The sequence below is a fragment of the Somniosus microcephalus genome, unplaced genomic scaffold, assembly GCF_052327205.1.
Source record: "Somniosus microcephalus isolate GS21.2 unplaced genomic scaffold, FLI_Smic_1.0 unresolved_chr4, whole genome shotgun sequence".
NCBI classification, from domain to species: Eukaryota; Metazoa; Chordata; class Chondrichthyes; order Squaliformes; family Somniosidae; genus Somniosus; species Somniosus microcephalus.
In genome coordinates, this window is record NW_028225182.1 from 10,335,023 (window position 1) to 10,356,954 (window position 21,932).

At 44.7% G+C, this 21,932-nt stretch overlaps 7 non-coding genes across 7 annotated transcripts; 5 read left to right on the forward strand and 2 right to left on the reverse strand.

Annotated features, from left to right (window-relative positions):
• Positions 1-1,290: 1,290 nt before the first annotated feature.
• Positions 1,291-1,363, reverse strand: trnav-cac (transfer RNA valine (anticodon CAC)). Its single transcript has one exon. It is a non-coding gene; the product is annotated as a tRNA-Val (tRNA).
• A 1,977-nt stretch (positions 1,364-3,340) lies between these two features.
• On the reverse strand, positions 3,341-3,413 carry trnav-aac (transfer RNA valine (anticodon AAC)). Its single transcript has one exon. It is a non-coding gene; the product is annotated as a tRNA-Val (tRNA).
• A 5,898-nt stretch (positions 3,414-9,311) lies between these two features.
• On the forward strand, positions 9,312-9,384 carry trnak-cuu (transfer RNA lysine (anticodon CUU)). Its single transcript has one exon. It is a non-coding gene; the product is annotated as a tRNA-Lys (tRNA).
• Positions 9,385-13,361: 3,977 nt separating this feature from the next.
• trnak-cuu (transfer RNA lysine (anticodon CUU)) lies at positions 13,362-13,434 on the forward strand. Its single transcript has one exon. It is a non-coding gene; the product is annotated as a tRNA-Lys (tRNA).
• Positions 13,435-14,690: 1,256 nt separating this feature from the next.
• trnae-uuc (transfer RNA glutamic acid (anticodon UUC)) lies at positions 14,691-14,762 on the forward strand. Its single transcript has one exon. It is a non-coding gene; the product is annotated as a tRNA-Glu (tRNA).
• Positions 14,763-17,410: 2,648 nt separating this feature from the next.
• On the forward strand, positions 17,411-17,483 carry trnak-cuu (transfer RNA lysine (anticodon CUU)). Its single transcript has one exon. It is a non-coding gene; the product is annotated as a tRNA-Lys (tRNA).
• Positions 17,484-21,461: 3,978 nt separating this feature from the next.
• trnak-cuu (transfer RNA lysine (anticodon CUU)) lies at positions 21,462-21,534 on the forward strand. Its single transcript has one exon. It is a non-coding gene; the product is annotated as a tRNA-Lys (tRNA).
• The last annotated feature ends 398 nt before the right edge of the window (positions 21,535-21,932 follow it).

The following is a 21,932-nucleotide window of genomic DNA, read 5'->3' on the forward strand; positions in this document are numbered from 1 at the left end:
CTTTTTTCAATCTCCTTCAACACCGAAACACATTAAAGCAGTGATTTTAATTTAGCAGTGTGATATTTTTTGAGGCACCATTAAATGATTCAATAACGTATTCCTATCAGTATCGCTAGCTGGGTTCGATTCCCGGTTAGGGAAGAAATTTTGATATCACCGTTTCTTATTCATGAATGCGATGTAATTTTATTTAATGAATTACATGCATCTAATGTGAATAAATAAGAACTGCTTTAATCACCATTAATTAACCGGTAACTTTATTTTGCAGAATGAAGGACATGATAATATGGTTACTGAGGGACAGTCGAAACTTCATTCATTTATTTTGCTCTTTGCTTCTCCTGAACTGATAACTCATATCTCATTTTACACATTGCATTTTAGGAGAGTGGTTTAAAATGTTCATTGCTTGAGAGAGCAGCGATCTGGGGCAACATTTGTAAAATTTAACGGGACCGGCTAGTTCACAGAAAAAACCTATTCTCTCACATGATGTTTTCAGACCACACACTGACCGATCTTTGCTCGGCCCCAAGTGGATGATCTGATACTTGCCCGCGTTGAACTCCATTAATCACTGGTCAGGGGAGATTTAATAGAGGTGATCAAAATTATGGGGGAAACAGTTTCCACTGGCAGGAGTGTCAGCAGGGCTATGGGGGAAGAGCAGCGGAGTGGGACTGATTGGATAGCTCTTTCAAAGATGCATCATGAATTGCTCATTTTAACCTGCGATTGATAGCTTTTAGTCAACCAACGGTATTAAGGAATCATTGAAGTCTGTGAGACACTTCATATTTGTTTCTATTATCATTAATCAACCCACAACATTTTGTTGCACACTGCAGGAATTGCTAACATGTATACCGGATGACAGTCAAACTTTAAAAACTTGTTATAGAATCATAGAAAATTACCTGAACCCCTGAGGTTAATGAAGGGAATTTTAATGGTTGAGTTCCGTATACACCTTGTAATCCTGGAAAACATGGTTTGTTGTTTGCAGCAACGCGGCTTCGATCTGCTGTTGTGAACCGAAGTAAAGCTGCAGGGTCCTTGAATAATCTTTCACAATTCAACTGAAAGCAGCCGGATTGTGTAGCTTTGAGAGGGGCTGTCTGCACGGTCAGGGCTGGAAACGGAAGTAAGCGAGCGACACCGTAGTGTTCTGTGTGTGTGCATAACTGTACAGAATAACACAAATGTAACAGGACTTTGTTACATTGCATAACAAATGGGAATTGATCCATTTTTCGACGATTTAAATGAACATGATTTACAAAATGTTTCCGCCCGGTTTCGAACCGGGGACTTTTCGCGTGTGAGGCGAACGTGATAACCACTACACTACGGAAACGCTGGAGAAATCAGTCGCCTTTTGTTATAAATCTATGAATCTCTGACGAAAGTTATTAAAGTTTGACTGTCACCCGGCAAACATGTTACAATTTCCTTCAGTGTGCAACACACATTTTTGTTGGTTTTAATACAATTATTAAGATTCTCACAGACTTCAATGGTCTTTGTCAGAACTGAAATCCCTGACTGGGAATCAGACCTGATTGTTTTCAGTGATGATAGGATTGTCCTATGAGGAGAGATTGAGCAGATTGGGCCTATAATCTCTGGAGTTCAGAAGAACGAGAGGTGTTCTCATTGAAAGGTTCAATTTTCATGGAGGGCTTGAAAGGGTAGAAGCTGAGAGGTTGTTTCCCCTGGCTGGAGAGTCTAGAACTGGGGGGCAGAGTCTGAGGATTAGGGGCCGGCTATTTGAGACTCAGATGAGGAGACATTTCTTCACTCAGAGGCTTGTGATCTTTGCAATTCTCAACCTCAGAGGGCAGTGGATGCTCAGTCATTGAGTATATTCAAGGATTTGAGAGTCCTTTTACACAGAATACAGAAAGTTAACGTTTGTGAGCTCTTCCTTTATATTGAGCGGTGTCTCCTTCATTAATCGGGGTCAGCTTTCGCTTGGCGGTTACTTCGCAGCACCAACTTCTTTGTAAGTTCGAACTCTGTCTGACTGCGGGCGCAGTTTGGGCTTTTTTCAATCCCCTTCAACACCGAAACACATTATAGCAGTGATTTTAATTTAGTAGTGTGATATTTTTCGAGGCACCATTAAATAATTCAATAATTTATTCCTATCAGTGTTGCAGGCTGGGTTCGATTCACGGTTAGGCAAGAAATTTTGATATCACCGTTTCTTATTCATGAATGCGATGTAATTTTATTAAATTAATTACATGCATCTAATGTGAATAAATAAGAACTGCTTTAATCACCATTAATTAACCGGTAACTTTATTTTGCGAAATGAAAGACATAATAATATGGTTACTGAGGGACAGTCGAATCTTCATACATTTATTTTGCTCTTTGCATCTCCTGAACTGTTAACCCATATCTCATTTAACACATTGCATTTCAGGAGAATGGTTTAAAATGTTCATTGCTTGAGAGAGCAGCGATCTGGGGCAACATTTGTAAAATTTAACGGGACCGGCTATTTCACAGAAAAAACCGATTCTCTCACATGATGTTTTCAGACCCCACACTGACTGATCTTTGCTAGGCCCCAAGTGGATGATCTGACACTTGCCCGCGTTGAGCTCCATTAATCACTGGTCAGGGGAGATTTAATAGAGGTGATCAAAATTAAGGGGGAAACCGTTTCCACTGGCAGGAGTGTCAGCAGGGCTATGGGGGAAAAGCAGCGGAGTGGGACTGATTGGATAGCTCTTTCAAAGATGCAATATGAATTCCTCATTTTAACCTGCAATTGATAGACTTTAATTAACCAACGGTATTAAGGGATCATTGAAGTCTGTGAGACACTTCATAATTGTTTCTATTATCATTAATCAACCCACAACATTTTGTTGCACACTGCAAGAATTGCTAACATGTATACCGGATGACAGTCAAACTTCAATAACTTTTTATAGAATCATAGAAAATTACCTGAACCCCTGTGGTTAATGAAGGGAATTTTAATGGTTGAGTTCCGTATACTCCTTGGAATTCTGGAAAACATGGTTTGTAGTTTGCAGAAACGGGGCTTAGATCTGCTGTTGTGAACCGAGGTAAAGCTGCAGGATCCTTGAATAATCTTTCACAATTCAACTGAAAGCAGCCGGAATGTTCAACTTTGAGAGGGGCTGTCTGCACGGTCAGGGCTGGAAACGGAAGTGAGCGAGCGAAACCGTAGTGTTCTGTGTGTGTGCACAACTGTACAGAATAACACAAATGTAACAGGACTTTGTTACATTGCATAACAAATGCGAATTGATCCATTTTTCGACGATTTAAATGAACATGATTTACAAAATGTTTCCGCCCGGTTTCGAACCGGGGACTTTTCGCGTGTTAGGCGAACGTGATAACCACTACACTACGAAAACGCTGGATCAAACAGTCGCCTTTTGCTATACATCTATGAATCTATGAAGAAAGCTTTTAAAGTTTGATTGCCACCCAGCAAACATGTTACAATTTCCTTCAGTGTGCAACACACATTTTTGTTGGTTTTAATACAATTATTAAGATTCTCACAGACTTCAATGGTCTTTGTCAGAACTGAAATCCCTGACTGGGAATCAAACCTGATTGTTTTCAATGATGATAGGATTGTCCTATGAGGAGAGATTGAGTAGATTTGGCCTATAATCTCTGGAGTTCAGAAGAACGAGAGGAGTTCTCATTGAAAGTTTCAATTTTCATGGAGGGCTTGAAAGGGTAGAAGCTGAGAGGTTGTTTCCCCTGGCTGGAGAGTCTCGAACTAGGAGGCAGAGTCTCAGGATAAGAGGCCGGCCATTTGAGTCTCAGATGAGGAGAGATTTCTTCACTCAGAGGCTTGTGAATCTTTGCAATTTTCAACCTCAGAGGGCAGTGGATGCTCAGTCATTGAGTATATTCAAGAATTTGGGAGTCCTTTCACACAGAATACAGAAATTAACGTTTGTGAGCTCATCCTTTATATTGAGCGGTTTCTAATCCTTTAATCGGTGTCAGCTTTCGCTCAGCGGTTGCTTCGCAGCACTAACTTCTTTGTAAGTTCGAACTCTGTCTCACCGCGGGCGCAGTCTGGGCTTTTTTCAATCCCCTTCAACACCGAAACACATTAAAGCAGTGATTTTAATTTAGCAGCGTGACATTTTTCGAGGCACCATTAAATAATTCAATAACGTATTCCTATCAGTGTTGCGAACAGGGTTCGATTCCCGGTTAGGGAAGAAATTTTGATATCACCGTTTCTTATTCATGAATGCGATGTAATTTTATTAAATTAATTACATGCATCTAATGTGAATAAATAAGAACTGCTATAATCACCATTAATTAACCGGTAACTTTATTTTGCAGAATGAAAGATATGATAATATGGTTACTGAGGGACAGTCGAAATTTCATTCATTTATTTTGCTCTTTGCATCTCCTGAACTGTTAACCCATATCTCATTTTACACATTGCATTTTAGGAGAATAGTTTAAAATCTTCATTGCTTGAGAGATCAGCGACCTGGGGCAAGATTTGTAAAATTTATCGGGACCGGCTATTTCACAGAAAAAACCTATTCTCTCACATGATGTTTTCAGATCACACACTGACCAATCTTTGCTCGGCCCCAAGTGGATGATCTGACACTTGCCCGCGTTGAACTCCATTGATCACTGGTCAGGGGAGATTTAATAGAGGTGATCAAAATTATGGGGGAAAAAGTTTCCACTGGCAGGAGTGTCAGCAGGGCTATGGGGGACGACCTGCGGAGTGGGACTGATTGGATAGCTCGTTCAAAGATGCATCATGAATTGCTCATTTTAACCTGCGATTGATAGATTTTAGTTAACCAACGGCATTAAGGGATCATTGAAGTCTGTGAGACACTTCATAATTGTTTCTATTATCAATAATCCACCCACAACATTTTGTTGCACACTGCAGGAATTGTTAACATGTATAACGGATGACAGTCAAACTTTAATAACGTTTTATAGAATCAGAGAAAATTGCCTGAACCCCTGTGGTTAATGAAGGGAAGTTTAATGTTTGAGTTCCGTATCCATCTTGGAATTCTGGAAAACATGGTTTGTAGATTGCAGAAACGCGACTTAGATCTGCTGTTGTGAACCGAGGTAAAGCTGCAGGATCCTTGAATAATTTTTCACAATTCAACTGAAAGCAGCCGGAATGTGCAGCTTTGAGAGGGCTGTCTGCACGGTCAGGTCCGGAAACGGAAGTGAGCGAGCGACACCGTAGTGTTTTGTGTGTGTGCAGAACTGTACAGAATAACACAAATGTAACAGGACTTTGTTACATTGCATAACAAATGCGAACTGATCCATTTTTCTACGACATAAATGAACATGATTTACAAAATGTTGCCGCCCGGTTGCGAACCGGGGACTTTTTGCGTGTGAGGCGAACGTGATAACCACTACACTACGGAAACGCTGTATAAAGCCGTCGCCTTTGGCTATAAATCTATGAATCTATGAAGAAAGTTATTAAAGTTTGACTGTCACGCAGCAAACATGTTACAATTTCCTTCAGTGTGCAACACACATTTTTGTTGGTTTTAATACAATTAATAAGATTCTCACAGACTTCAATTGTCTTTGTCAGAACTGAAATCCCTGACTGGGAATCAAACCTGATTATTTTCAATGATGATTGGATTGTCCTATGAGGAGAGATTGAGTAGATCGGGTCTATAATCTCTGGAGTTCAGAAGTACGAGATGTGTTGTCATTGAAAGGTTCAATTTTCTTGGAGGGCTTGAAACGGTAGAAGATGAGAGGTTGTTTCCCCTGGCTGGAGAGTCTCGAACTAGGAGGCAGAGTCTCAGGATAAGGGGCCGGCCATTTGAGACTCAGATGAGGAGACATTTCTTCACTCAGGGGCTTGTGAATCTTTGCAATTTTCAACCTCAGAGGGCAGTGGATGCTCAGTCATTGAGTATATTCAAGAATTTGGGTGTCCTTTTACACAGAATACAGAAATTAACGTTTGTGAGCTCATCCTTTATATTGAGCGGTTTCTCGTCCTTTAATCGGTGTCAGCTTTCGCCCAGCTGTTACTTCACAGCACCAACTTCTTTGTAAGTTCGAACTCTGTCTCACCGCGGGCGCAGTCTGGGCTTTTTTCAATCCCCTTCAACACCGAAACACATTAAAGCAGTGATTTTAAGTTAGCAGTGTGATATTTATTGAGGCACCATTAAATGATTCAATAACGTATTCCTATCAGTATCGCGAGCTGGGTTCGATTCCCGGTAAGGGAAGAAATTTTGATATCACCGTTTCTAATTCATGAATGCGATGTAATTTTATTAAATTAATTACATGCATCTAATGTGAATAAATAAGAACTGCTTTAATCACCATTAATTAACCGGTAACTTTATTTTGCAGAATGAAAGGCATGATAATATGGCTACTGAGGGACAGTCGAAACTTCATTCATTTATTTTGCTCTTTGCATCTCCTGAACTGATAACTCATATCTCATTTTACACATTGCATTTTAGGAGAATGGTTTAAAATGTTCATTGCTTGAGAGAGCAGCGATCTGGGGCAACATTTGTAAAATTTAACGGGACCGGCTACTTCACAGAAAAAAACTATTCTCTCACATGATGTTTTCAGACCACACACTGACCGATCTTTGCTCGGCCCCAAGTGGATGATCTGATACTTGCCCGCGTTGAACTCCATTAATCACTGGTCAGGGGAGAATTAATAAAGGTGATCAAAATTATGGGGGAAACAGTTTCCACTGGCAGGAGTGTCAGCAGGGCTATGGGGAAGAGCAGCGGAGTGGGACTGATTGGATAGCTCTTTCAAAGATGCATCATGAATTGCTCATTTTAACCTGCGATTGATAGCTTTTAGTCAACCAACGGTATTAAGGAATCATTGAAGTCTGTATCTTCTTGCCCACTGCACCTACCAACAAACTTAGCTTATCACAGGCACGGCTATCGATTAATTCATTGCCAGTGTGAAAAATGCAAATTTTGAAACATACAAACGTGTGCAAGCCTGTAATCAGAGAGTCCGTGGCCCGTGATAACTTGAGCATTAAGATGTTCATTAGCCCTTCCTGTATTGCTCAGTAGCCCACTGCGTGAGGAACTAAGAACCACGGGCATTTTCACTTCTGTGTCGGGCTCAGCACCATACCTGAAGATTGAACTTGATTTGGCTCGTGATCAGTGCGGCTCAGTGAGACTTCGGCCCGTCTCTCCCTTCACAACCCATCAGTGTGGAGAAAAGAACAGGGAATTTTACACATGTGTTGTGCTCTGTAACTTTATTTGAACATGTCATTGCATTTCACGCTGTGTCCAACACAGTGAGGTCCCCCGTGCTGTGTCAGCATTGTATCTTTATCAACACTGCAGCTTTACATTAACACAACCTGAGCTCCGAGATCTGGTCGGGTCACATTGCCCGAAGTGAGGAATGAGCGAGAGGGGCAATTCCACCCGGGGATAGAAAAACCTCCAAAAGAACAACAGAATACTGCTTTTGATGTGAAGCCGAAATAGCTCAGTTGGGAGAGCGTTAGACTGAAGATCTAAAGGTCCCGGGTTTCGGTAGGTTTTAGTTACTTTCTGTCTCCTTCACTACAAGAGGAGTGAATGAGGAGAAATTTTACGCTCCTGATGCCGCGTTTCCCAAACGAATGGGAGTGAAACCACATCGGACATGCTGGATCCGGCTCCAACCGTCCGCTGCAGATGTGAATGAAGTCGGGGTCCCGCCGTCTGCTCTTATACCGGAGCAGTGTTTGTGGGAGGGGCTGTGGTGCGATAATAAATTTTAGAATGAGGTTTGTTAGACCATAGAGCTGTCTTTCTGTTAGTTTCGATTTACACTCTGCCCAGTTGTATATACGAACAGTTAACAATGTTTAACCGATGTGGTGTGTTCAATGATTGTGCAGTAACTCGGTCACCCAGTGTGAGGCTGAAAGACAATCTCGCAGCCTGGGTTCGAGCCTGGCCAACAAGAGCATTGTGGCCGGTTAGCCCAGTTGGTGAAAGCCTGGTGTTAATAACGACAAGGTCGTGAGTTTGATCCCCGTACTGGCCATCAGGATGTTTTCATAATTTTACACTTTTCCCGCACATTTCAAATACAAACTTTATAAGGAAGCCAATGCACACAGACTCACGGGGGATTTATTTGGATTAACATCCATTGCACCTTTGCCACCGGGGCTGAGAGACACACCTTTCTGTTTATTTGTCTTTCTGGGTTTGCTGTTGAACGTTGAACAGGTGGCCTGTTCCCGATAAAGTTAACAGGCAGGTAATAGACAGACAGAGCAGCTCTGACCCCGCGAGATGGGCAAAAGGCTTCAGTTCAGGACAAATGCATCAATGAAATGTTCGCCGGCACCGAGAGAGACAACATCCAGAGAAAACCACTGAAGGAAATCGATTTCAAGTGGATGCCTACCCGCACTTGGTGCCGTGCTTTCGCGAACACGTCTTTTGTGTTCTCATGTTAAAAATATCATTTTGTCCGAACAGTTTGCCTGGTGCGAAAGGATCTGAATTGCAAAGGAGCAGGCAGGAAACACTGCATTGCTGTGCTTGCTGGCAGGAGACTTGCTGCAGCTTTTCTGGTAGTCTGGTGGTTAGGATTCAGGCACTTTTACCACCGCGGCCCGGATTCGATTCCCGGTGAGGAAACAGTGTGTTTTGGGGCTGTTTGAATTGCCACCATACAACGCTGAAATAGCTCAGTTGGGAGATCGATTAGATTTGAGCACGCAGACTTTCTGATTTGGAGTCAGATGCGCTACCGTTGCACCATGAGGTCCACAACATAACCACAGATGTTCGTAGTTTGTATATATACTCGTTCCACAAACACTGTTTCATTCCTCCTGCCTTCTCCTGATTCCTCAGTGTCATGCACAGAAGCGCCTGATGCCCTCATTTGTTTAAAGTAACAAGCAGACACAAACACAGGTAATTCGTTCAAAATCTACCCGCAGGTGGCCACAGACACAATAAACAGAGCCAGAGAGACAGACAGAATCGGGAATCTCCGGGAAATAGACAAGCGATATTGACAAGGACTAAAGCGATTTGTGATCAGAAATTTGCCTGAACCCCTGTGGTTAATGAAAGGGATTTTGCTGCTTGAGTTCCTTATACGCCTTGGGCTTCTGGAGAACTTGTTTCGTAGTTTGCAGAAACGCGGCTCAGACATGCTGTTGTGACCGGGCCGGAGCCACAAGGTTCCTGACTGCAATTAGCGACAAGGCAATGTTGCTTCAACAGGCCCGGCTAGCTCAGTCGGTGGAACTTGAGACACTTAATCTCAGCGTCGTGGGTTCGAGCCCCACGTTGGGCGGTAGTTATTTTGTTAAACTTTTATGTTGCTTTCAAAGCGTCATTAATTAAGCGATATCCTTGTTTTGCACAATGAAAGAAATGCGAACTGAGAAAATACTGCAGATGCTGGAAATATGAATTGAAACAGAAAATGCTGGAGATACTCAGCAGGTCAGGCAGCATCTGCGAAGAGAGAAACAGAGGTAACGTTTCAGGTCGATAACCTTTCGTCAGAACTATAAAAAAAAAGGTAATGGAACAGATTTTTAAGCAGTGCAGGGGATTCAATGAGATCATGGCTGATCTCCTGCCTCAATTCCACTCACCGGCCCTATCGCCATATCCCTTGATGCCCTTACCAGTCCGAAATCTACCCACTTCTGTTTTGAATATACCCAATAACTGAGCCTCCACAGCACTCTGGGGAAGAGAATTCCAAAGATTCACCACTTTCTGTGTGAAGAAATGTCTTCTCTCAGTCCTGAATGGCCTAACCTTTATCCTGAGGCTGTGTCCGCTGGTTCTAGACTCCCCAGCCAAGGGAATCATTCTCCCAGCATCCAACCGATCAAACCGTGTAATAATTTTGCATGCTTCATGAGATCCCCTCTCATTCTTCCGAATTCAAGAGATTACAGGCCTAGTTTACTCAATCTCTTAACACAACCGCTTCCCCGAGGCGTGGCTAGTTCTGGAGCACACGCTTTTAGTGCTGCAGACGGAGTGTTGTCGGAGCTCATTGCATTTGCTGTAACTAATCAGCTCAGCTGTTTCTTAATATCGCTTGGAATTAATCGAATTGAATGAAGTCTGGCTTCTCTCAGGATGGTTATAGACACTTCAGCTTTGTCTTCTGTATTCATCCATCTTTTCTGTTTATTTACTCTATCTAATCGTTTTCTTGATTTTAAAACCCTCTGTCAAATTTCCTCTTAGCCGTCTATGCTCTAAGGAGAACAGCTCCAACTTCTCTGGTCTATCCACGTAACGGCAATCGTTCATCACTGGAACCAATGAAGTACAAATGCATCAATGATTTGTTCGCCCCGCACCGAGAGAGACAACATCCAGAGAAAAACACAGGAGGGAATCGATTTCAAGTGGATGCCTACCCGCACTTGGTGCCGAGCTTTCGCGAACACGTCTGTTGTGTTCTCATGTAAAAAATATAATTTTGTCCGAACAGTTTGCCTGGCGCGAAAGGATCTGAATTGCAAAGGAGCAGGCATGAAAAGCTGCGTTGATGTGCTTGCTGCCAGGAGGCTGGCAGCAGCTTCCCTGGTGGTCTAGTGGTTCGGATTCGGCGCTTTCATCGCCGTGCCCTGGGTTCGATTCCCGGTCAGGGAACAGTGCGTTTTGGGGCTGTTTGAATTGCCACCATGCAACGCACCCTTACGGAGCAATGCTCCGCCCCTGATTCAACTTTCCACACCGCTGCTCAACATCACTCTTCATACAGCGATACAAAATATACATCCTTGATTTCTGTAAAATGCGTGCTGTTTCAAAGTCAGCAGGAATTGATTTCTGTCAAATTTAGACTGGCTGACTTTAAATGTTGCCAACATTTAACTGCAGCTCACAGTGTCAGGGCAGTCACGGTTTTCATCAGTCTTCCGTGTATCTTCTTGCCCACTGCACCTCCCAACAAACTTAGCTTATCACAGGCACGGCTATCGATTAATTCATTGCCAGTGTGAAAAATGCAAATTTTGAAACATACAAACGTGTGCAAGCCTGTAATCAGAGAGTCCGTGGCCCGTGATAACTTGAGCATTAAGATGTTCATTAGCCCTTCCTGTATTGCTCAGTAGCCCACTCCGTGAGGAACTAAGAACAACGGGCATTTTCACTTCTGTGTCGGGCTCAGCACCATACCTGAAGATTGAACTTGATTTGGCTCGTGATCAGTGCGGCTCAGTGAGACTTCGGCCCGTCTCTCCCTTCACAACCCATCAGTGTGGAGAAAAGAACAGGGAATTTTACACATGTGTTGTGCTCTGTAACTTTATTTCAACATGTCATTGCATTTCACGCTGTGTCCAACACAGTGAGGTGCCCCGTGCTGTGTCAGCATTGTATCATTATCAACACTGCAGCTTTACATTAACACAACCTGAGCTCCGAGATCTGGTTGGGTCACATTGCCCGAAGTGAGGAATGAGCGAGAGGGCAATTCCACCCGGGGATAGAAAAACCTCCAAAAGAACAACAGTATACTGCTTTTGATGTGAAGCCGAAATAGCTCAGTTGGGAGAGCGTTAGACTAAAGATCTAAAGGTCCCGGGTTTCGGTAGGTTTTAGTTACTTTCTGTCTCCTTCACTACAAGAGGAGTGAATGAGGAGAAATTTTACGCTCCTGATGCCGCGTTTCCCAAACGAATGGGAGTGAAACCACATCGGACATGCTGGATCCAGCTCCAACCATCCGCTGCAGGTGCGAATCCAGTCGGGGTCCCGCCGTCTGCTCTTATACCGGAGCAGTGTTTGTGGGAGGGGCTGTGGTGCGATAATAAATTTTAGAATGAGGTTTGTTAGACCATAGAGCTGTCTTTCTGTTAGTTTCGATTTACACTCTGCCCAGTTGTATATACGAACAGTTAACAATGTTTAACCGATGTGGTGTGTTCAATGATTGTGCAGTAATTCGGTCACCCAGTGTGAGGCTGAAAGACAATCTCGCAGCCTGGGTGCGAGCCTGGCCAACAAGAGCATTGTGGCCGGTTAGCCCAGTTGGTGAAAGCCTGGTGTCAATAACGACAAGGTCGCGAGTTTGATCCCCGTACTGGCCATCAGGATGTTTTCATAATTTTACACTTTTCCCGCACATTTCAAATACAAACTTTATAAGGAAGCCAATGCACACAGACTCACGGGGGATTTATTTGGATTAACATCCATTGCACCTTTGCCACCGGGGCTGAGAGACACATCTTTCTGTTTATTTGTCTTTCTGGGTTTGCCGTTGAATGTTGAACAGGCGGCCTGTTCCCGATAAGGGTAACAGGCAGGTAATAGACAGACAGAGCAGCTCTGACCCCGCGAGATGGGCAAAAGGCTTCAGTTCAGGACAAATGCATCAGTGAAATGTTCGCCGGCACCGAGAGAGACAACATCCAGAGAAAACCACTGAAGGAAATCGATTTCAAGTGGATGCCTTCCCGCACTTGGTGCCGTGCTTTCGCGAACACGTCTTTTGTGTTCTCATGTTAAAAATATCATTTTGTCCGAACAGTTTGCCTGGCGCGAATGGATCTGAATTGCAAAGGAGCAGGCAGGAAACATTGCGTTGCTGTGCTTGCTGGCAGGAGACTTGCTGCAGCTTTTCTGGTAGTCTAGTGGTTAGGATTACAGGCACTTTTACCGCCGCGGCCCGGATTCGATTCCCGGTGAGGAAACAGTGCGTTTTGGGGCTGTTTGAATTGCCACCATACAACGCTGAAATAGCTCAGTTGGGAGATCGATTAGATTTGAGCACGCAGACTTTCTGATCTGGAGTCAGTATGCGCTACCGTTGCACCATGAGGTCCACAACATAACCACGGATGTTCGTAGTTTGTATATATACTCGTTCCACAAACACTGTTTCATTCCTCCTGCCTTCTCCTGATTCCTCAGTGTCATGCACAGAAGCGCCTGATGCCCTCATTTGTTTAAAGTAACAAGCAGACACAAACACAGGTAATTCGTTCAAAATCTACCCGCAGGTGGCCACAGACACAATAAACAGAGCCAGAGAGACAGACAGAATCGGGAATCTCCGGGAAATAGACAAGCGATATTGACAAGGACTAAAGCGATTTGTGATCAGAAATTTGCCTGAACCCCTGTGGTTAATGAAAGGGATTTTGCTGCTTGAGTTCCTTATACGCCTTGGGCTTCTGGAGAACTTGTTTCGTAGTTTGCAGAAACGCGGCTCAGACATGCTGTTGTGACCGGGCCGGAGCCACAAGGTTCCTGACTGCAATCAGCGACAAGGCAATATTGCTGCAACAGGCCCGGCTAGCTCAGTCGGTAGAGCATGAGACTCTTAATCTCAGGGTCGTGGGTTCGAGCCCCACGTTGGGCGGTAGTTATTTTGTTAAACTTTTATGTTGCTTTCAAAGCATCATTAATTAAGCGATATCCTTGTTTTGCACAATGAAAGAAATGCGAACTGAGAAAATACTGCAGATGCTGGAAATATGAATTGAAACAGAAAATGCTGGAGATACTCAGCAGGTCAGGCAGCATCTGCGAAGAGAGAAACAGAGGTAACGTTTCAGGTCGATAACCTTTCGTCAGAATTATAAAAACAAAGGTAATGGAACAGATTTTTAAGCAGTGCAGGGGATTCAATGAGATCATGGCTGATCTCCTGCCTCAATTCCACTCACCGGCCCTATCGCCATATCCCTTGATGCCCTTACCAGTCAGAAATCTACCCACTTCTGATTTGAATATACCCAATAACTGAGCCTCCACAGCATTCTGGGGAAGAGAATTCCAAAGAATCACCACTTTCTGTGTGAAGAAATGTCTTCTCTCAGTCCTGAATGGCCTAACCTTTATCCTGAGGCTGTGCCCGCTGGTTCTAGACTCCCCAGCAAAGGGAATCATTCTCCCAGCATCCAACCGATCAAACCGTGTAATAATTTTGCATGCTTCATGAGATCCCCTCTCATTCTTCCGAATTCAAGAGATTACAGGCCTAGTTTACTCAATCTCTTAACACAACCGCTTCCCCGAGGCGTGGCTAGTTCTGGAGCACACGCTTTTAGTGCTGCAGACGGAGTGTTGTCGGAGCTCATTGCATTTGCTGTAACTAATCAGCTCAGCTGTTTCTTAATATCGCTTGGAATTAATCGAATTGAATGAAGTCTGGCTTCTCTCAGGATGGTTACAGACACTTCAGCTTCGTCTTTTGTATTCATCCATCTTTTCTGTTTATTTACTCTATATAATCGTTTTCTTGATTTTAAAACCCTCTGTCAAATTTCCTCTTAGCCGTCTATGCTCTAAGGAGAACAGCTCCAACTTCTCTGGTCTATCCACGTAACGGCAATCGTTCATCACTGGAACCAATGAAGTACAAATGCATCAATGATTTGTTCGCCCCGCACCGAGAGAGACAACATCCAGAGAAAAACACAGGAGGAAATCGATTTCAAGTGGATGCCTACCCGCACTTGGTGCCGAGCTTTCGCGAACACGTCTGTTGTGTTCTCATGTAAAAAATATAATTTTGTCCGAACAGTTTGCCTGGCGCGAAAGGATCTGAATTGCAAAGGAGCAGGCATGAAAAGCTGCGTTGATGTGCTTGCTGCCAGGCGGCTGGCAGCAGCTTCCCTGGTGGTCTAGTGGTTAGGATTCGGCGCTTTCACCGCCGCGGCCTGGGTTCGATTCCCGGTCAGGGAACAGTGCGTTTTGGGGCTGTTTGAATTGCCACCATGCAACGCACCCTTACGGAGCAATGCTCCGCCCCTGATTCAACTTTCCACACCGCTGCTCAACATCACTCTTCATACAGCGATACAAAATATACATCCTTGATTTCTGTAAAATGCGTGCTGTTTCAAAGTCAGCAGGAATTGATTTCTGTCAAATTTAGACTGGCTGACTTTAAATGTTGCCAACATTTAACTGCAGCTCACAGTGTCAGGGCAGTCACGGTTTTCATCAGTCTTCCGTGTATCTTCTTGCCCACTGCACCTCCCAACAAACTTAGCTTATCACAGGCACGGCTATCGATTAATTCATTGCCAGTGTGAAAAATGCAATATCTCAAACATACAAACGTGTGCAAGCCTGTAATCAGAGAGTCCGTGGCCCGTGATAACTTGAGCATTAAGATGTTCATTAGCCCTTCCTGTATTGCTCAGTAGCCCACTGCGTGAGGAACTAAGAACCACGGGCATTTTCACTTCTGTGTCGGGCTCAGCACCATACCTGAAGATTGAACTTGATTTGGCTCGTGATCAGTGCGGCTCAGTGAGACTTCGGCCCGTCTCTCCCTTCACAACCCATCAGTGTGGAGAAAAGAACAGGGAATTTTACACATGTGTTGTGCTCTATAACTTTATTTGAACATGTCATTGCATTTCACGCTGTGTCCAACACACTGAGGTCCCCCGTGCTGTGTCAGCATTGTATCTTTATCAACACTGCAGCTTTACATTAACACAACCTGAGCTCCGAGATCTGGTCGGGTCACATTGCCCGAAGTGAGGAATGAGCGAGAGGGGCAATTCCACCCGGGGATAGAAAAACCTCCAAAAGAACAACAGTATACTGCTTTTGATGTGAAGCCGAAATAGCTCAGTTGGGAGAGCGTTAGACTGAAGATCTAAAGGTCCCGGATTTCGGTAGGTTTTAGTTACTTTCTGTCTCCTTCACTACAAGAGGAGTGAATGAGGAGAAATTTTACGCTCCTGATGCCGCGTTTCCCAAACGAATGGGAGTGAAACCTCATCGGACATGCTGGATCCGGCTCCAACCGTCCGCTGCAGGTGCGAATCCAGTCGGGGTCCCGCCGTCTGCTCTTATACCGGAGCAGTGTTTGTGGGAGGGGCTGTGGTGCGATAATAAATTTTAGAATGAGGTTTGTTAGACCATAGAGCTGTCTTTCTGTTAGTTTCGATTTACACTCTGCCCAGTTGTATATACGAACAGTTAACAATGTTTAACCGATGTGGTGTGTTCAATGATTGTACAGTAACTCGGTCACCCAGTGTGAGGCTGAAAGACAATCTCGCAGCCTGGGTTCGAGCCTGGCCAACAAGAGCATTGTGGCCGGTTAGCCCAGTTGGTGAAAGCCTGGTGTTAATAACGACAAGGTCGCGAGTTTGATCCCCGTACTGGCCATCAGGATGTTTTCATAATTTTACACTTTTCCCGCACATTTCAAATACAAACTTTATAAGGAAGCCAATGCACACAGACTCACGGGGGATTTATTTGGATTAACATCCATTGCACCTTTGCCACCGGGGCTGAGAGACACATCTTTCTGTTTATTTGTCTTTCTGGGTTTGCTGTTGAACGTTGAACAGGTGGCCTGTTCCCGATAAGGTTAACAGGCAGGTAATAGACAGACAGAGCAGCTCTGACCCCGCGAGATGGGCAAAAGGCTTCAGTTCAGGACAAATGCATCAATGAAATGTTCGCCGGCACCGAGAGAGACAACATCCAGAGAAAACCACTGAAGGAAATCGATTTCAAGTGGTTGCCTACCCGCACTTGGTGCCGTGCTTTCGCGAACACGTCTTTTGTGTTCTCATGTTAAAAATATCATTTTGTCCGAACAGTTTGCCTGGTGCGAAAGGATCTGAATTGCAAAGGAGCAGGTAGGAAACACTGCATTGCTGTGCTTGCTGGCAGGAGACTTGCTGCAGCTTTTCTGGTAGTCTAGTGGTCAGGATTCAGGCACTTTTACCGCCGCGGCCCGGGTTCGATTCCCGGTGAGGAAACAGTGCGTTTTGGGGCTGTTTGAATTGCCAACAGACAACGCTGAAATAGCTCAGTTGGGAGATCGATTAGATTTGAACACGCAGACTTTCTGATCGGGAGTCAGATGCGCTACCGTTGCACCATTAGGTCCACAACATAACCACGGATGTTCGTAGTTTGTATATATACTCGTTCCACAAACACTGTTTCATTCCTCCTGCCTTCTCCTGATTCCTCAGTGTCATGCACAGAAGCGCCTGATGCCCTCATTTGTTTAAAGTAACAAGCAGACACAAACACAGGTAATTCGTTCAAAATCTACCCGCAGGTGGCCACAGACACAATAAACAGAGCCAGAGAGACAGACAGAATCGGGAATCTCCGGGAAATAGACAAGCGATATTGACAAGGACTAAAGCGATTTGCGATCAGAAATTTGCCTGAACCCCTGTGGTTAATGAAAGGGATTTTGCTGCTTGAGTTCCTTATACGCCTTGGGCTTCTGGAGAACTTGTTTCGTAGTTTGCAGAAACGCGGCTCAGACATGCTGTTGAGACCGGGCCGGAGCCACAAGGTTCCTGACTGCAATCAGCGACAAGGCAATGTTGCTTCAACAGGGCCGGCTAGCTCAGTCGGTAGAGCATGAGACTCTTAATTTCAGGGTCGTGTGTTCGAGCCCCACGTTGGGCGGTAGTTATTTTGTTAAACTTTTATGTTGCTTTCAAAGCGTCATTAATTAAGCTATATCCTTGTTTTGCACAAAGAAAGAAACGCGAACTGAGAAAATACTGCAGATGCTGGAAATATGAATTGAAACAGAAAATGCTGGAGATACTCAGCAGGTCAGGCAGCATCTGCGAAGAGAGAAACAGAGGTAACGTTTCAGGTCGATAACCTTTCGTCAGAACTATAAAAAAAAAGGTAATGGAACAGATTTTTAAGCAGTGCAGGGGATTCAATGAGATCATGGCTGATCTCCTGCCTCAATTCCACTCACCGGCCCTATCGCCATATCCCTTGATGCCCTTACCAGTCAGAAATCTACCCACTTCTGTTTTGAATATACCCAATAACTGAGCCTCCACAGCACTCTGGGGAAGAGAATTCCAAAGATTCACCACTTTCTGTGTGAAGAAATGTCTTCTCTCAGTCCTGAATGGCCTAACCTTTATCCTGAGGCTGTGTCCGCTGGTTCTAGACTCCCCAGCCAAGGGAATCATTCTCCCAGCATCCAACCGATCAAACCGTGTAATAATTTTGCATGCTTCATGAGATCCCCTCTCATTCTTCCGAATTCAAGAGATTACAGGCCTGGTTTACTCAATCTCTTAACACAACCGCTTCCCCGAGGCGTGGCTAGTTCTGGAGCACACGCTTTTAGTGCTGCAGACGGAGTGTTGTCGGAGCTCATTGCATTTGCTGTAACTAATCAGCTCAGCTGTTTCTTAATATCGCTTGGAATTAATCGAATTGAATGAAGTCTGGCTTCTCTCAGGATGGTTACAGACACTTCAGCTTTGTCTTTTGTATTCATCCATCTTTTCTGTTTATTTACTCTATCTAATCGTTTTCTTGATTTTAAAACCCTCTGTCAAATTTCCTCTTAGCCGTCTATGCTCTAAGGAGAACAGCTCCAACTTCTCTGGTCTATCCACGTAACGGCAATCGTTCATCACTGGAACCAATGAAGTGCAAATGCATCAATGATTTGTTCGCCCCGCACCGAGAGAGACAACATCCAGAGAAAAACACAGGAGGAAATCGATTTCAAGTGGATGCCTACCCGCACTTGGTGCCGAGCTTTCGCGAACACGTCTGTTGTGTTCTCATGTAAAAAATATAATTTGTCCGAACAGTTTGCCTGGCGCGAAAGGATCTGAATTGCAAAGGAGCAGGCATGAAAAGCTGCGTTGATGTGCTTGCTGCCAGGAGGCTGGCAGCAGCTTCCCTGGTGGTCTAGTGGTTCGGATTCGGCGCTTTCACCGCCGTGCCCTGGGTTCGAAACCCGGTCAGGGAACAGTGCGTTTTGGGGCTGTTTGAATTGCCACCATGCAACGCACCCTTACGGAGCAATGCTCCGCCCCTGATTCAACTTTCCACACCGCTGCTCAACATCACTCTTCATACAGCGATACAAAATATACATCCTTGATTTCTGTAAAATGCGTGCTGTTTCAAAGTCAGCAGGAATTGATTTCTGTCAAATTTAGACTGGCTGACTTTAAATGTTGCCAACATTTAACTGCAGCTCGCAGTGTCAGGGCAGTCACGGTTTTCATCAGTCTTCCGTGTATCTTCTTGCCCACTGCACCTCCCAACAAACTTAGCTTATCACAGGCACGGCTATCGATTAATTCATTGCCAGTGTGAAAAATGCAAATTTTGAAACATACAAACGTGTGCAAGCATGTAATCAGAGAGTCCGTGGCCCGTGATAACTTGAGCATTATGATGTTCATTAGCCCTTCCTGTATTGCTCAGTAGCCCACTGCGTGAGGAACTAAGAACCACGGGCATTTTCACTTCTGTGTCGGGCTCAGCACCATACCTGAAGTTTGAACTTGATTTGGCTCGTGATCAGTGCGGCTCAGTGAGACTTCGGCCCGTCTCTCCCTTCACAACCCATCAGTGTGGAGAAAAGAACAGGGAATTTTACACATGTGTTGTGCTCTGTAACTTTATTTGAACATGTCATTGCATTTCACGCTGTGTCCAACACAGTGAGGTCCCCCGTGCTGTGTCAGCATTGTATCTTTATCAACACTGCAGCTTTACATTAACACAACCTGAGCTCCGAGATCTGGTCGGGTCACATTGCCCGAAGTGAGGAATGAGCGAGAGGGGCAATACCACCCGGGGATAGAAAAACCTCCAAAAGAACAACAGTATACTGCTTTTGATGTGAAGCCAAAATAGCTCAGTTGGGAGAGCGTTAGACTGAAGATCTAAAGGTCCCGGGTTTCGGTAGGTTTTAGTTACTTTCTGTCTCCTTCACTACAAGTGGAGTGAATGAGGAGAAATTTTACGCTCCTGATGCCGCGTTTCCCAAACGAATGGGAGTGAAACCACATCGGACATGCTGGATCCGGCTCCAACCGTCCGCTGCAGGTGCGATTCCAGTCGGGGTCCCGCCGTCTGCTCTTATACCGGAGCAGTGTTTGTGGGAGGTGCTGTGGTGCGATAATAAATTTTAGAATGAGGTTTGTTAGACCATAGAGCTGTCTTTCTGTTAGTTTCGATTTACACTCTGCCCAGTTGTATATACGAACAGTTAACAATGTGTAACCGATGTGGTGTGTTCAAAGATTGTGCAGTAACTCGGTCACTCAGTGTGAGGCTGAAAGACAATCTCGCAGCCTGGGTGCGAGCCTGGCCAACAAGAGCATTGTGGCCGGTTAGCCCAGTTGGTGAAAGCCTGGTGTTAATAACGACAAGGTCGCGAGTTTGATCCCCGTACTGGCCATCAGGATGTTTTCATAATTTTACACTTTTCCCGCACATTTCAAATACAAACTTTATAAGGAAGCCAATGCACACAGACTCACGGGGGATTTATTTGGATTAACATCCATTGCACCTTTGCCACCGGGGCTGAGAGACACATCTTTCTGTTTATTTGTCTTTCTGGGTTTGCTGTTGAACGTTGAACAGGTGGCCTGTTCCCGATAAGGTTAACAGGCAGGTAATAGACAGACAGAGCAGCTCCGACCCCGCGAGATGGGCAAAAGGCTTCAGTTCAGGACAAATGCATCAATGAAATGTTCGCCGGCACCGAGAGAGACAACATCCAGTGAAAACCACTGAAGGAAATCGATTTCAAGTGGATGCCTAGCCGCACTTGGTGCCGTGCTTTCGCGAACACATCTTTTGTGTTCTCATGTTAAAAATATCATTTTGTCCGAACAGTTTGCCTGGCGCGAATGGATCTGAATTGCAAAGGAGCAGGCAGGAAACACTGCGTTGCTGTGCTTGCTGGCAGGAGACTTGCTGCAGATTTTCTGGTAGTCTAGTGGTTAGGATTCCAGGCACTTTTACCGCCACGGCCCGGGTTCGATTCCCGGTGAGGAAACAGTGCGTTTTGGGGCTGTTTGAATTGCCACCATACAACGCTGAAATAGCTCAGTTGGGAGATCGATTAGATTTGAGCACGCAGACTTTTTGATCTAAGAGTCAGTATGCGCTACCGTTGCACCATGAGATCCACAACATAACCACGGATGTTCGTAGTTTGTATATATACTCGTTCCACAAAAACTGTTTCATTCCTCCTGCCTTCTCCTGATTCCTCAGTGTCATGCACAGAAGCGCCTGATGCCCTCATTTGTTTAAAGTAACAAGCAGACACAAACACAGGTAATTCGTTCAAAATCTACCCGCAGGTGGCCACAGACACAATAAACAGAGCCAGAGAGACAGACAGAATCGGGAATCTCCGGGAAATAGACAAGCGATATTGACAAGGACTAAAGCGATTTGTGATCAGAAATTTGCCTGAACCCCTGTGGTTAATGAAAGGGATTTTGCTGCTTGAGTTCCTTATACGCCTTGGGCTTCTGGAGAACTTGTTTCGTAGTTTGCAAAAACGCGGCTCAGACATGCTGTTGTGACCGGGCCGGAGCCACAAGGTTCCTGACTGCAATCAGCGACAAGGCAATGTTGCTGCAACAGGCCCGGCTAGCTCAGTCGGTAGAGCATGAGACTCTTAATCTCAGGGTCGTGGGTTCGAGCCCCACGTTGGGCGGTAGTTATTTTGTTAAACTTTTATGTTGCTTTCAAAGCGTCATTAATTAAGCGATATCCTTGTTTTGCACAATGAAAGAAATGCGAACTGAGAAAATACTGCAGATGCTGGAAATATGAATTGAAACAGAAATTGCTGGAGATACTCAGCAGGTCAGGCAGCATCTGCGAAGAGAGAAACAGAGGTAACGTTTCAGGTCGATAACCTTTCGTCAGAACTATAAAAAAAAAGGTAATGGAACAGATTTTTAAGCAGTGCAGGGGATTCAATGAGATCATGGCTGATCTCCTGCCTCAATTCCACTCACCGGCCCTATCGCCATATCCCTTGATGCCCTTACCAGTCAGAAATCTACCCACTTCTGTTTTGAATATACCCAATAACTGAGCCTCCAAAGC